This window comes from Erythrolamprus reginae, chromosome 1 (genome assembly GCF_031021105.1).
Source record: "Erythrolamprus reginae isolate rEryReg1 chromosome 1, rEryReg1.hap1, whole genome shotgun sequence".
Classification (NCBI taxonomy): domain Eukaryota; kingdom Metazoa; phylum Chordata; class Lepidosauria; order Squamata; family Dipsadidae; genus Erythrolamprus; species Erythrolamprus reginae.
Window position 1 is genome coordinate 60,970,310 of NC_091950.1, and position 15,552 is coordinate 60,985,861.

Below are 15,552 nucleotides of genomic sequence, written 5' to 3' on the forward strand. Positions count from 1 at the left end.
GGAATGCCGCCCTCCCAGCACACCTCCAGGCGCAGCAACGGATGCCGACCCCCGGCACCGACCGGGCGCAGCAATGGGATGCCGCCCTCCCAGTCCCAACTGGGCGAAGCAATGGGATGCCGCCCTCCCAGCACCAACTGGGCGCAGCAATGGGATGCCGCCCTCCCAGCACCAACTGGGCGCAGCAATGGGATGCCGCCCTCCCAGCACACCTCTGAGCGCAACGATGGGATGCCGCCCCTGGCCACCGACTGGGCGCAGCAATGGGATGCCGCCCTCCCAGCCCCACTGGGGGCAGCAATGGGATGCCGCCCCCCCGACACCACCTGGGCGCAGCAATGGGATGCCGCCCTCCCAGGACCAACTGGGCGCAGCAACGAGATGTCACCCTCCCAGCACCTCCTGGGCGCAGCAATGGGATGCCGCCCTCCCAGGACCACCTGGGCGCAGCAATGGGATGCCGCCCTCCCAGCAAGCGGTAGAAACGCCCGTCCCACCGCACACCCCATCTCCCCAGCCAGACAACCAGGACCAAGCCGCCACGACGGCAGGGTCCCCACCCCCGATGGCAACTTGTTGCTGAGTGGTCTCGGAGCGCTCATGACCCCAAGCAACACCGTCGGTCGCGTCCTGGCGGGGTTGAATAGAAGGGGACCAAAGGAGGCACCTGGCCTAAGATCTTACCCGGACCCTCAACAGGCCGTTTGTACCCTAAAACAGGCCGTTGACCGCCGGCGAGCGACTTCCCGAATCCTCCGTATCGAGAGGCCGTTACCGCACTAGTGGCAGCGCCTCTCGAGAACAAGCGTTCCCGAATGGCGGGATCCATACTTGGCCTGGCCAAACCCTACATACTAACACCCACCTACTGAAGGAAGGAGATAGAAGGCACCAAATTGACCCGGCGGCCCGCAATGCGGCCCCGGCCCAACTTTCCCGCACTGTCACACTGCGGAAGATGCCAAAAACCAATAACCCCGCCCCCGCCTTAAACAAGGCGAAGCCGGCCAACCTGGACCTAATATTCCTAACCGAAAGGCCACGCTGCCTAAGCTGGACACAATATGGCCAGGTACACAACTGGGGCAGGCCAGCTAGGGGTAACCCATATACTGCCTGCAATCCCAAAACTCTTCACCTGCCCGCTGCTAAGCCCCCCAGAGTGCCAGACACTCCCGAGAGAGCCGTAGCCAGCAAGCCTCTACTCTCCACTGCCCAGGAGCCCTCCTAGGCTCCAAAGGTGGACCGGAAAACCCCTGGCGACACACGTGCCCCACGGGGCCAGGGTCCGAAACCGGGACAACTGACCACGGGACAAGGCGTCAGCCACCCCGTTATCTAACCCGGGGACATGCCTAGACAAAAAAACAATGTGCTCAGGGACAAGGACCTGTGCACAAAATGGCGGAAAAGCCTCATGACCCTGTCACTCCTAGAGGACAGGGCGTTCACCACGTGGACAACCACGAGGCTGTCACACCAAATTGCACAGTCTTGCACTAAACTGTTCCCCCCAAAGCCCTAGGGCCACTATCAAGGGGGGGAGCTCCCAAAAAGGTCAAATCCTTAACCAATGAAGAGGCCCTCCATGCTGGAGGCCACGCAGACCAGCGCCACTGGTCACCCAACACAACCCTGCACCTAACACAGGTCCCTGCAGCATCAGAACACACTGCAATCCAGCTTCAAAGAAGCTCTTGCCTCCAAAAAGACAACCCCTTAAAACTTTCTAAGAACTCCCGCCACACGCAGAGGTCAGCCATGACCCCTGCACCTAAGCGGGTACGATGATGGGGCAAACGGAGCCCCTTCATCGCGGCATATAACCTCCTAGACAAAACCCTGCCCGGCACCACGACCCGGCGGGCCAAATTAAGTATCCCCACTAGGTCCTGGAGCTGCCAAAGGGTGACCTTCCTGCAGCCCAGAACCGTACCAAGGTTATCCCTAATTTTAGTCAACTTGTCCAGGGGCAATCTAGAAGATTGCTCCTTTGAGTCCAATTCAATACCGAGGAAGGTAATCCCGGTGGCGGGGCCCCTGGTCCCCGCAGGGGCTAAAGGCACCCCCAACAGGGCCAAAGGGCTTCGAAGACCCGCAGCAGAGCAAAGCAGTGCTCTGCCCGCGCAGTCCCCGCCACCAAGAACCCTCGAGGTAGTGAACGCCGAGCCCAGACCGCTGCGCCTCCTGAGCGCCCACTCCAATAAGGTGCTCGAGCTCGCCCAAAAGAGAGCAAGAGACGGAGCCACCCGTGGGTAAAACCCCGACCACATAAAAACACCCATGAAATGGAAGCCCAAAAGCCCGCAGCCGTCCGGGTGCATGGGGAAGAGCCGGGATGCTGACCTAATGTCGCATTTATCCCTAAGGGCTCCAACCCCACACTGCCTTACCATGGCCACGACCGCATCAAGGATGCGAGCCGGACTAAATAAAGTTCGTCAGGAACGAAATCCCGCACTGACTCCCTTTTAAGAAAAGACAAGTGGTGAATCAACCTAAATTCATCACCCACCTTTCCGGGGACCCCCCTAATGGGGAGACCCCAAGATTTGGGAAGGGCGGCTCCAGGAAGGGCCCAGGGGCCCTCCCCAAGGCCACCTCTTATGCTATTCCAGACCGAACAATGCCGTCAAGGCTTGCTCGAACCCATGTAAGGGATCCGGGATCCCTTGGAGAAACCTAGCAAGAGAGCGGCCGCTCTCGAGCGAGGGTGGTCGTCCCTCAACCAACCCCAATGTTATTGTTGTTGTTGTTTTGTAAATAATTGGGCTGGGCCCAGGTTTCCCCCCAGTAGGTGGGGTTAGGACCCTGGACCCCCCCTCCTAACCGTCCCCTTTTAGGGGCAGGGGCACCTGGAAGCGGCATGGGAGCCCCGCCTTCCCACACGCATGGCCGCACATACAAAAGGGGGGAAACAAGCCCCTCTGCGCAAACCCCTGACATGCAGGGAACGGGTCCCACACCGTGGTGGCCCCCATGTCCAAGCTCCCTGGCCCCGACGGGTAAGCCGTCAAAAGGGAGAAGGCCCTACGGCCTGGGTTGGCGGGGTCCAACCCCCCGCCCCCGACACACCAGGCCCTGGCAAAAGCAGCCCCAGGGGCCTGTGTTCCCGCACTAGGAGCCAGGAGGGGGGGGCAAACCTGGGTACAGGTGTCCCCCCCCCGAAACAAAAAACCCCAAAAAATTGGGACCGAGAGGCAACAATATTTAAATAATTAAGGTAGACCATAACTGTACCGAAGTTTGACCATGACCTCACTGAAATAGCGAAGGCTGGGAACAAACTACCAGCAGGCCCGGTAGATGAATCCTCAGCAACAGAATTCAAACATGCCTGGGATAAACATATATCCATCCCAAGATAAAATACAGAACAGAACAAGGGCAGACCAGAGGGGCCAATGGGTCTACCCTTGCCGTCATATGTCCATGGTGCCATATAAAAATATGAAATAATCCATTATTATTATTATAATCTATGTGTACCTGTGGTTCTTAATTTACACAGAAGGAAACCGGGGCCACCCGGGCCCCAAGAGGGCAGCAAAAGGCCTCTGCCCAAACAGGCAGCGCAGCAGCAAGAAGCTGCCGCCACGGGCCCAACTGTCCTCCATTTTTAGTTATTGTATGTTTATTTATTTTATTGTGTCTTGGGGGGGGGCCACGCAACGGGAGGGGCCGCACCCGCGAGCCCTCCGCCCGAGCCCCCCACGACCCCAAGGGGGGGTACCATAACGATCCCCCCCCAGAGATAGGGGGGGGCACCAGCCAAATGGCACCAGGCCTGGCCTTCCCGCCGAAACCGAAGCCCCCCAAACCATTCCCCTGAGCCTCCGATGAGGCTCTCAAAATGGCGACGCAACACGCGGCCGCCTTTCAACGGGGTGGGGGGTGGGAGGCCTCACGCGGGACTCCTCCGAAAGCCCGTTGCTGCCCAAGAGCTCCTCTGGAAGAGGGGCAGACCGCCAGCCTCGGATGGGCCGAAGCCTGCTGACCCGACGAGCAGGCCACCTCAAGCCTCCAACGAGGCCTCCAAAGCGACGGCCGCCTCCACGCGGCTGCCGAAAGGCTCCAGGAGCAGACAGCCAAGTGTCTGCTCCTATGACTGGGTCCGGGCGAACAGGCTTGGCCCAGGGCCTGCAGCCCTTAAATAGGGCCAGCAAGCCCCGCCCGGTCCCCACGTCATTCCAGGCCACGTGGGCCTGGCTTTCCCGGCCGAAATCTCGTCTCGCGAGATTTCGGCCGAAAACAAAGATGGCGGCCACCATGGAAGAGTCCGGTGTCTGCCCGGCCCTTCCGCAAAAGCGCCATGGCCGGTAAGTCGAGCCGGCGATATTCTGTTACCTGTGTTTTTCTTGAATTTTATAAAACTGCCTTTGCCTTTTACCAGTGTGTCTGGCTTCTCTTTTTGGGTTAGTATTGGCTTCTGGAGTGACCCAGACAGAACAATCTATAGATAATAAATATTTTTTTAGTTTAGGAGAAGGGCGGCCGATAAATTAGATAGATAGATAGATAGATAGATAGATAGATAGATAGATAGATAGATAGATAGATAGATAGACAGACAGACAGACAGACAGACAGACAGACAGACAGACAGACAGACAGACAGACAGACAGACAGACAGACAGATAGATAGATAAGCTATAGAGAATAATAAAGATCTATATAATCATAGTGATAATAATAAAGGTTGTCTTTATCTAGGCGGCTCAAAGTATTACTAACATTCTTAAAGTATAATATGCCGATAATTATTTTCTAACTAAATGGTTAGGCCAATCATCAACATATTGCTGAGCAATGTTTGGGCCCAAAATTTATGTTGAAACATTTTTTAAGTGAGTTTGCCCCACTTTATGACTTTTCTTGCCACAGTTGTTAAGTGTATCATTCGGTTGTTAAGTTAGTTACCTTGTTGTTAAATGAATCTGGATTCCCATTTGACTTTGCTTGTCGGAAGGTTGCAAAAGGGGTCACATGACCCTGGGACTCTACAACGGTCATAAATATGAACTACTTGCCAAGCATCTAAATTTTGATTACATGACCATGGGAATGCTGCAATGGTTATAAGTGTAAAAAATGACCTGTTATAAGCCGAGGACTACCTGTACTGACAAAGCAATTTTTTAATACTATATCCAAGTGATAGCGAACCTTTTTCTTTCTTGGGTGCCAAAAGTGCGTGTGCATATTTCAGCCATATTTCAATGGTGCCCTGCACCACTGTGCATGCGTGCATAACCCCCCATGCTTCCCCCAAGCGTGCACACATGACCCCTCTACTCCTCTGTTTCTTGACTTCCAGAGGCTTCCCTGGAGCCTGGGAAGGGTGAAAATGACCTCCCCATCCTCCCTGAAAACATCCTCCCAGAGCTTCTGCATAAGCCAAAAATCAGCTGGCCGGTGCGCATATGCGTGTTGAAGCTGAGCTTGGGCAACAGCTCACAGGCTGGCAAATATATGGCACACATGCCATAGGTTCGCCATCACAGCTAGATTCTGTTTCACTTGTCTTTTCTTGAAATGTTTTTCTTACTTTTTCTCATAGAGAAGCTATTATTGATATTGCCTAAGGCAGTATTTTTTCATGCATATGTTACTGAACAATTTCGAGCTATCCAGTAACTATAAAGATTTGTTAGATTATGCAGTTTAACAGCCATTAAAAGGAAATTTTCTTCTAGGATTATCCTCTCAGTGAATTTGGATTCATTATTTCACTTTAATGGGAATGAACAAATAAATTAAATCAAGATTGTTTTTATATAAAGAAAATGCATACACACACCTCTGTGTGTGTGTGTGTGTGTGTGTGTGTGTATGTATACATACATACATACATACATACATACATACATACATATATATGTAGATTGTTCTGAGTTCGGGTTTTGCCCCGTGTAATATTTTGAGTGTCTATGCGATGTTTCGGTGAAATCACATTCACCATCATCAGGCTGAAGTTTCAAGCTTCGTGCTGTTGTAAATATGGAATGTATATATATATGTCACATGTTTTTTTGCTGAATTTGAAAATTAAGGGAGACTAGGATAGATCTATTTCGGCCTTATTTTGGCCTCATCAGCTAGCCATACCCACTGGGACTTGAACCTGCAACCTTTGCCTTGTAAGGCAGAGAATTATCCTCTAGGCTACAGTATCCAATCCCTTCAGCTCTGCACCAGGGAAAGGTTACATATTTTTGTGTCGAATCATATATATATATATACACTATATTCAAAGCAGCACGAAGCTAACAACTTCAGCCTGATGATGGTGAATGTGATTTCACCAAAACATGGCATAGACACTCAAAATATTACACGGGATAAAACCCAAACTCTCTACATATATACATATATATATACTACACCCACCCACCAGTATTTATAGGGGGAAGGCAGCTCAGATCTCGTTGTGTTCACCCTAGAACAAGGACAGAAGCACCAGCCTGACGATGACGAGTGGGACCTCGTCGAAATGTCACCAGAAATCTCTAAATCCTACACTGGAAGAAACCCGAATATGCCAAGACCTTCATATATACATATGTACATACATGAATACATACATACATACATATATAATCTGTAAATGTCATTGGGAAATATTTGATTTCTATATTTGACTGAACTCTTGTTTAATTAATAGGAGAAAATATTCACCCATAATGTGAATGGTCTTTTTCACTGCATGAAACTTTTGATATTTGAAAAAGGATGCAAAAACTTTTAAAATGTTTAGTCAGCTTAATTGTAAAAGATTAATGGATCTGGGGTTAATAGATGACCATCCATATCTGACAATATGTAGGCATGTGTTCTATGTTGCATTTGTGCATTCTCATCAACCTCTAAAGATAAGATAAAATTTGCTGAAACTGCTATGGCATGTATGAAAAGAAAGATATAAATTAATATTCCTCCTACACGAAACTGCAAAGAAAGTAACATCAGAAGAGAAAGGTTAACTACCTCAATTATTAATTCTTTTTTAAAAAAATATATCTTTATTGAGTCTTCACATTTTACATATCACAATACTTTAAGCAGATCTACAGCCTTTTATATACATTGTTTTTGTATTTATACAATTTATACGTTAGCAATATTTTCTAATTCTACATCTTCATCCCACATTTTCTCTTCAACTTTCCATCATCAGCTTGCACGCATGTCTCCCGCATGTACCTCGCCCCCCCGTGCACACATGGCAGAGACCCAAAAATCAAAAGGTCTGCAGGAGGCATTTATACAAGCATGGTGGAGTTGAGCTGGGCGATGACTCGCATATCTGCAAAGAAGGCTCTTCGTGCCACCTGTTCAATGCATGCCATAGGTTCACCATCTGGGATACAGAGAGGGGCAGCATACAAATCCAATAAATAGATAGATAGATAGATAGATAGATAGATAGATAGATAGATAGATAGATAGATAGATAGACAGACAGACAGACAGACAGACAGACAGACAGACAGACAGACAGACAGACAGACAGACAGACAGACAGACAGACAGACCGACGGACCGACCAACCAACCAACCAACTGACAGAAGAAAAATAGATGAAATCTGGGATTGGCTACAATCAAGTAGTGCTACTTGACTTTGTCGTTTCTTCCCCAAACCCCCAAAATTGTAACCTTAGACTGCTTACAGTCAACCTCACCCAATTCCTAAGAGGTCTGTAAGGGGTATGCATAAGCACACCATCGTGCTTACCATCCCTGTCCTAGTGTCCTAGTGTCCAAATTAACCTATACCTACTTTGCTTTTGTTTACGTTACTACCTTGCTATCTTGTATAGTTTTAATAATAAATAGATAGATAGATAGATAGATAGATAGATAGATAGATAGATAGATAGATAGATAGATAGACAGATAGATTAATTAAAGTAAAATAAAATAAAATAAAGTTTCTGATGGTAAATCTCGAAATTGCTTTAAAAAATTATAATCATCTTTAGCAGACAAGCTACATATTAACTCCAATCATCCAGTGTGTTTAAAGGTCCCTGGAATCTTCCAAATAAGTAGAATCCTAGAGTAAGTAATGCAAGCATGTTCTTAAATAGAACTTATTATTATTATAGTTTATAAACAAATGCATAGAAGACATAGTTATTCCCCTGCCAAAGAGATAAGCATCCCCGAGGCCGCATAATAACTCCATCAAGCATTGTTAGTTTGGCCTTCTCAGGGAGACTGAATATGCAGCATTGATCTAATTATTCTAATGCTACTGATTGCTCTTCAGATGTCCTGCCTCAGTAATTAGACCATGCTGACAATCAGCAGGAGCCAAAAATGGCTCTACACAAATTCCATTTATTTCATTCTTGTCTTTGCTTTTAACTTTGGTATCATTTGATTTTTCTACATACCATTAGCATCATAGCTCCGTGGGCTAGCCTTTTAAGAATGGAAAGCTGAGGAAAGCTCTGAGAGCTGTCAATAGTTACATCTGTGTAAGACAGATCAGTAGAACAATTTAGTACCATGCTGAAAAATTACCCTGCATTTTTTTTCTACTGATCATTATTAATTTGATAAAAGAAATTGTCTTTGAAGTTTTATTTCAAGGTAATAAACAATTTTATACAATACTTACAGCTCAAATGTAATATTGTTTCACTTATTAAATTATAAGATAAGATTATAATTATAAGAGATATGAGTTCTGCTTTTCCATGGACTTCAGCATTCCTGATTTTCTTGCTTTAATTCACTTCCAAGAAACCCCCCCACTAGATTTCAGAATGGAACTTTTCTCATATGATTTCTTCAGATTTGAGAAGAAGCTAGAAGGGCTCCAGAGTGATGGGTGTACAGCAACACTGGCAGAATCGTCTACTTTTTCTAATGATAAAGTAGGTCTTAGACTAAAGTGACCAGATTATAACCTCAGTAAAGCAGGACACCATTGCTGGGAGGACAATGACTTTGTGTGTGTGTGTGTGTGTGTGTGTGTGTGTGTGTGTGTGTGTGTGTGTGTGTGTGTCAAGAAGCCTGCCAGATATTTCCAGGGGTGGGGAAGAAATATAAGAAAGGACCTTTACAGCAGAAGCCACCTTGGGAACTCGGAAGAGCAGCGGAAGGAAAGGTCCAAAACAACTCAAAGAGAAAACCGGAGAAACAGATTAAGGGACATTTGGAAATCCGTAGGACTGCTTGTCCTTTTAAAAAACAACAACCCCAAAGCGCAGCCACTCCCAACTGCTGGAGCAAAGCAGGGTGAGGGGGAATGACAAAAACGAGGGATCAGCAATGACGGGGGCCACGGTGGTTAGCATAGAAACTCACCATCGGGTGTGTCAACTTGCTCAATACCTTTGTCAAATTTCTTTGCAGTGGGCCCTTGCATTGGGAGAAGATCTTAGCTCTGCATTTTCGAGCAACCACTGATAGCTGCTCTCCTGGTTTTCTTCCTAGGACTTTTTCAGTTATATCCACTCAGTCTGATGACCCTCCTGAAACTCCCTTTCACAATCTAAGCTGGCTATGACAGTTGGAATGAATATTGTTTAATTAATTTCTGTACTTTCTGAAGGGTGTTGCATATAATCCATGACCCTGGCACAACTACATTTTGACTGAAATTATAAGGTAATTTCAAAGAAGAATCAATTTAGCAACCAAGACTTCCTGGCATCACAACCTTTCTGGAACCCCAGAAGCATAAACCAGTAAAGCACATGATTCCACAAAGGACTTTACTTTACTTTTTTTCTTTTTACTCTTGCTCAGAGAGTAAATATATATATGTAGATTGTTCTGAGTTCGGGTTTTGCCCCATGTAATATTTTGAATGTCTATGCGATGGTTCAGTGAAATCACATTCACCATCATCAGGCTGAAATTGTTAGCTTCCTGCTGCTGTAAATATAGTAACTATATTTACAGCAGCACGAAGCTAACAACTTCAGCCTGATAGAATAGAATAGAATTTATTGGCCAAGTGTGATTGGACACACAAGGAATTTGTTTGATGATGGTGAATGTGATTTCACTGAAACATCGCATAGACATTCAAAATATCACATGGGGCAAAACCCGAACTCAGAACAATCTACATACATATACCCGTGAAAATCTACGAAAAATATATATATTTGCTTCGGGGTGGGGGAAATACAGAGTTATATTTTTCTCTATCTGGTCATATTGTCTTTCTGTTTGATTTTGTGTAATACCTGCCTGGCCAATTCTAACTGTAATCATGCATCGAGCCCATATATACATAAATAGAATTAAGGTGCTTATAAATCAAGAGTCTTCTTTAAAGAAAACTTTTTTACAATCCATAAGATAAGCATAAAAACAGACTCTGCAATGACAATATTTAATGATGTGTAACAAAAATATATAGGAAGGTCTTTGACAACTATAATTCATTACATAAAATCTTCTTGCTCTTCTGCTCTAAATTCATGTAGAAAGTACTCATGATGAAGATCTCTATGTTTTCAGTTTTGCCTGAAATATACATTTGGAAATTGCCATGAAAGACATTCTGAATGTCAGCTTCTGTAACAAGAACAAAAAACTTGTACAGCAGAAAAGGAACATATCTTTTGTACAGAGCTGAGCTAACATTTCTTAGATGATATTTTTGGAAAAAAACTTTTGACATTTTATTTTTTATACTCAAAGAATAAAAGGTCACTGTTAAATTTTATGTCTAATCCTTTAACTACTTTGAGTGCATATATGTATGGGAATGGGGTTGAATTGAAATTGCCATTTTTGTCCTATTTTCACCTGAAAATATTATGTCTGTCTAGGATATTGTTACTGTATGTCAGTATTTTTCAACCTTTTTTCTTCAGGGGAACCCTTTGGTGTAATCAGATTTCTGGCAGAACCCTGATTTAAAAATACTGCACTAAGCTGCACATCCTGAAGCTGAAATATAATTCTTTTATTGGCCAAGGGTGATTGGACACAAAAGAAATTTTTCTTTGGTGCATATGCTCTCAGTGTACATAAAAAAAGATACATTTATCAAAAATAATGAGGTACAACACTTAATGATTGTCATAGCTGTCAAATAAGCAATCAAGAAACAATCAATATAAATCATAAGGATACAAGCAACAAGTTACAGTCAAAGTCATAAGTAGGAGATCGGTGATAGAAATGATGAGAAGACTAATAGTAATAGTAATGCAGCCTTAGAGGATGGAAGCAGAATCAGCAAGTGCTGCTACCATGTGGGGATCCGTGGCTGCGGAGTAGCAGAGAGTGAGTAGCAGAGAGTGGGCAAGAGAGAGAGAGAGAGGGAGGCTGCACCATGTACCTTTGCCGGGAGTGCCAGGCCTGAGCAGGGCAATAAGCGGAGGCCATTTGCTCCATTCCACCTGCTTTCCCTCCCCATTTTTTGGTGTCTGTGGGGGCCAGTGGGAGAGTTGGATGCCTTCCGCACCACCTTCCGCTCCTCCTGCCCTCTCAGGCCCTGAGTGTGAGGGGAGTAGTAGTAGTAGGGAGATAATGAGTTGGCTACTTGGCCAAGCAGGTGCAGCGTGTACGCAGGTGCAGGAAGGGTGTGTGAGGAGGAATGGGAGAGAACCTTGAGTTGCGTGGCATGCCTCAGCCCTGGACTGGAAAGCTCCATGTTGGAGGTGCTAGAGAGGCAACCGCTCTCACCTCCTCCTCTTCCTCTTCCTCCTCCTGCCGCTGCAGCCCACACTTTGGTGCTGCTGCAGCGAGGGGCTAGAGGGGTGCTGCTGCTGCTGTCTGCGCCAACACCACCACCATTGTCACTCCTCCTCCTGCTTACTGGCTGCTGCTGCTGAGCATGATTGATCTGCTGGACATGAGTCAGAAGAAGAGGCTGTCCCACTGTAGAAGCAGGCGGGATTGAAAGGGCAACCTGCCTTACCTTCTTATTAAGACGTGGAACCCCTGGCTGGCCCTTGTGTAACCCTTGGGTTCCGCAGAACCCTTGTTGAAAAACAATGTGCTAAGATATAATGAGAGCTAGTCTGTTAGCACAAAACTTATAAGCAAATAAGAAAGGAAGTTGATTTTGCTGAGAAATAATGTTGTATGGTTTCTATATAGAAATATAGTTTTTAATTGTACACTCCAGTAGTGGGTTCTAAAACCCTTTACTACTGGTTCGTGTGTGCATGTGCCTGATGTTTCTATGCATGCACAGAAGTGTTCTGGGTAGGTGGACATTTTAAGGAGATAAATTGCTGGGAGGAAGAAACGAAAGGGTGGGGGTGGCTGGGTGAGGCTACATTTAGTGTATAAGACACATCCAAGTTTTCACTCTCTTTTTGGGTGTAAAAAGTCTTATACTTCAAAAAATACATTAGTATCAGAGTTTGTTAATAATATTTTTTATAGCCTTTCAACTTACTGGATATTAGTTTGAAGATACTTCCCTTACCTGTGTTTTCCTAACCACATGACCTAGAGATCTTTACAAAAGATCTGTAAATCTTTTTCTGTGCTTTTTGCTCCTTTTCCCCTTAACTGGTGTTACAGTAGAAGAAATAGATTCATCTGAACTGAGGAGGGAAATAAAGGGGGAAAATATTTCTCTGCCCACCAGCATCCATTGATATTCATCTAGATAGAATGGCTTAGTTGAACTTTTCTTTAGTAAAGCTGCTTGCTGCTGTGAAAGCAAAAGTGAAACTGAAACTCCTCTGCTTGTGTTTTGCATTTGAATCAGATTTCTTTTCAGGTTGGGAGGGGAAGCAGAACTCCTTAGATCAGAGTTTGTTAATAAGAAAACAAGAAATACTCATGCTCTGATGGTCATTTTGGAAAATCATTTCTTAATGAGCATCTAGAAGCCAAGAGGAACATATGTGGCAAATTTCAAGTTTATAGACTCTATAGTTCTGGACATTCCATGATACACACATACATACACACACACACACACACACAAACAAAAAAACAAACACACACACACACACACAAAATACCTACATAAAGAAAGCTTATTCATTTCCCACTCTAATCACATATATTAGGTTGGAAATTCCATATTAAAATACTGTTAAATTTGTCTTTTCCTTTTTGAGTTGTACAAAATTTGTATTTTCACAATATTAATTCCTGTTATTGCTTTTCCTAAATATTATGTTGCATTCTGCTTTTGTGAAGAGTAATCCCCTTCTTCTCTTCTGTTTGCAATTGTGTGGGAGTGACACATGTTCCGTAGGCAATGAAACATATGGATGCCACCCACAGACCAATCTGTGAAATCAAAAATATCTGTCAACTGGCTATTAGTCATGGTGATTAGATAGAACATTCACCTCAGAATCTCTCTGTCTCTAATTGAATTGGTGATGCATTTAAGAAGAAGCTGCAAAACTCCACACTGGCATGATTTGCAACATTGAATAAAGTCCAAAGAAAATTGTCATCTTCTGGACAAAAACAACAGCAACAGCCTAACAAAAAAAAAAACCAAAAAGCACCCTGCATAAAAACCCACTTGCTGATAAAAATCATTTTTCAGTAAAGAAAGGTAGAAGTAATTAGATATGAAAGTTAGTTAGATATGAATATTATTTGTAGAAAGCATGTTTTTTGTTGCAGTAGAAAGTAGTAGTACAAAGTGCACCTTATATAAATATACAATAATTTAATTTAGGAAGACTGAACTTTCTAGATAAATCACAAGGGGAGTTCCATATAAAGTACATTACAGTAGTTAAATCTAGAGGCTGTAGCATATTCATTAGAGTCTCAAGGTGATGTCTCCCAGAAAATGAAATAATTGGCATATCAGACAAAGCTAAAAAAAAGAAATGTTCCTAGAGAATATATTGCTCTTATAAATCTATTGCACTATTTTTGTTTCCCCTAGCTTGATCTTCTATAGCAGTGTTTTTCAACAAGTGTGCTGGGGCACACTAGTGTGCCACAAGACATGGTCAGGTGTGCCACAAAGAAGGAAGCTCAGCTGAGGGCGCAAAAAGCAAAAAGTTGCAAGACTGGAAGCTGAGCTTCCTTCTTCGCGGCTTCTTTGTTCGCACCTTCCTTCTTCATGCCTTCCTTCTTTGCGCCTTCCTTCTTTGTGGCAGGTGAGCTTTGGGGCCCAGTGGGAGGACGCCGGCAGCAGCGGCACCAGGCAGTAGCTGCGGGGCTGTGGCTATGAGCAAGAGTTCCAGGGCAGAGGCACTGGCAGCTGCAGTGCCCCACCCAGCTGGAGTTTCCCTGGCAGCAGCGGCAGGTGAGCTTTGGGGCCCGGCAGGAGGGCACTGGTAGTGGGAGCGGGAGGGCGATGGCAGCAGCAGTGCTGGGCAGTAGCTGCGGGGTGGCGGCTCTGACTGGGAGCTCCACGGTGGAGGCCCCGATGGTGGCGGCTGGACATGTTGCTGAATGTTGCACATGCTGGCGTTGCACTGGGCATGGGTGCAGGGCTGGCACTGGCCTGCTGGCTGGGCCGGGATGGAAGTGTCAGCTCCATGCCCCTGAAAGAAAGAAAGAGAGAAAGAAAGAGAGTGTGCAAGAGAGAGAGAGAAAGCAAGAGAGAGAGAGAAAAGGAGAGGGAGAGAGAAAAGGAGAGGGAGAGAGATAAATGAGAGAAAAAAGGGAGAAAAAAAGACAAATGAGAAAATGATTGAGGCAGAGAATGAGAGGAAAGAGAGAGAAACAAGAGAGAGAGAGAGAGAGAAGTGACTCTTGATTTAAAGCATATGATAAAAAGCACCCAAAGAATAAGAGAGTAAAAAACCCCAGCCCTCACCTGTTTTTGGAAATGGTTCAAGAATGTGTATACATACACACAGAGAGAAGTGGGGGAGGAGACAGGGATGGAAAAAGAGAGGAGAGTGTCTTAGAGTGTCGTTTTGTGTCATTTTGGTTGGTGGGTGCCCCAGGATTTTGTAAATGTAAAAAATGTGCCGCGGCTCAAAAAAAGTTGAAAATTACTGTTCTATAGGATATTCAGTGGAGGAAAGCTAGGCCCAAAACACCCATATGCCTATATAAATGAGGCTGCCCTTTTTATCTACGATCAAATCTGTTTATTTGAGCCAATCCATCAAAGTAGAGGAGAAAATCCAGATTCTTCCGAGGCTTTAATCATTCCTCAAGGATTGAGAGCCAACAATGCTGTCAGAAAACATAAATCATGGTCCCATGAATGTGGAATGCTGCAAAGGAGTGTAAATATGGCTGTTATGTGGTAGGGGAGGGAACCATCACAATTTTGAAACCAATTCTTAAGTACTTTAGAAGAGGGTAGCATTTTAACTTTGATAGGTCATTAAGTGATCAGTCATAAGTCGAGGACTATATTTAAATGTTTAAAAAATAATACATATAAATTTTGGAATTCTTCCTGTAGAACAGTTGGGGTCAATAACTCAGTAGATAGCCATTATCTATCCACTCCAGGACAAAGACCTCTTCCTTGTTTTTCCAACCAATATGATCCTGTATTTGTTTGTTGGGGGTTTCTTTTTTGGGGGGGGACGGGGGGTTGTCAATTGGGCTTGCAATTAGGCTCATAATTGGCAAAATATTGTGAAAAATTTGCTGACTGAGCAAATATAAAAT